Genomic DNA, 914 nt, shown 5'->3' with positions numbered 1-914 from the left:
ACTCTCTGAAAGGATAGGCCCTGGACAGTCAAAGACCCTTCTTGGATACAGCAGCGCTCACAGGTGCAGAGAGCATAACAAGTCTTTAAAACCAACAAAAGCCAGGGGCGCCTGGGTGGTTTAGTCGGTTAAGCATCCGACTTTCACTTAGGTCATGATCTCGCGGTTCGTGGGTTCGAGCCCCGCGTCAGGCTCTGTGCTGACTGCCAACTCAGAGCCTGGAGCCTGTTTCAGAGTCTGTGTCTCCCTCTCTCTCTGACCCTCTCCTGCTCATGCTGTCTCTCTCTCCTAGAAATAAATAAAAAATAAAATAAAAAAACAACAAAAGCCAGAAAGCTTATTGAAATGATGAAACGAAAGAGCTCTCTTCCAAAGAAATTCTAAGAAGAACTCTCAGCTAATGAACTGCTCAAAACAGATATAAGCAGCATAACTGAACAAGATTTTAGAATAATAATCATAAAATTAATAGCTGGGCTTGAAAAAAGCATAGGGAACATCAAAGAAACTATGGCTACAGACAACATGGAGAATACAAATAGGCATGATGAATTAAAAAATGAGATAAATGAGATACAGAATAAATTAGAGGCCTCCAATGCACGGATTGAAGAGACAGAAAGGAGAATAAGTGAATTAGAAGACACCATTATAGAAAAAGANCCTAAATATTTAAAGCAATTAATCACAAACAGAAACAAGCTTATAGTTAAAAATGTGCTAATAGCAAGGGAATTTAATACTCTGCTTACAGCAATGGATAGGTCAACCAGACAGAATATCACTAAAGAAATAATGGACTTGATAGACACTTTGGACCAGATGGATTTGACAGATATATTTAGAACTCTGCATCCTGAGCCCAGGGAATTTACTTTCTTCTCAAGTGCACATGGCACATTCTCCAAGATAGA

The sequence above is a fragment of the Crocuta crocuta genome, unplaced genomic scaffold (genome assembly GCF_008692635.1).
Source record: "Crocuta crocuta isolate KB4526 unplaced genomic scaffold, BGI_CrCroc_1.0 scaffold178, whole genome shotgun sequence".
Taxonomy (NCBI): Eukaryota; Metazoa; Chordata; class Mammalia; order Carnivora; family Hyaenidae; genus Crocuta; species Crocuta crocuta.
This window is presented reverse-complemented; position numbering follows the sequence as displayed.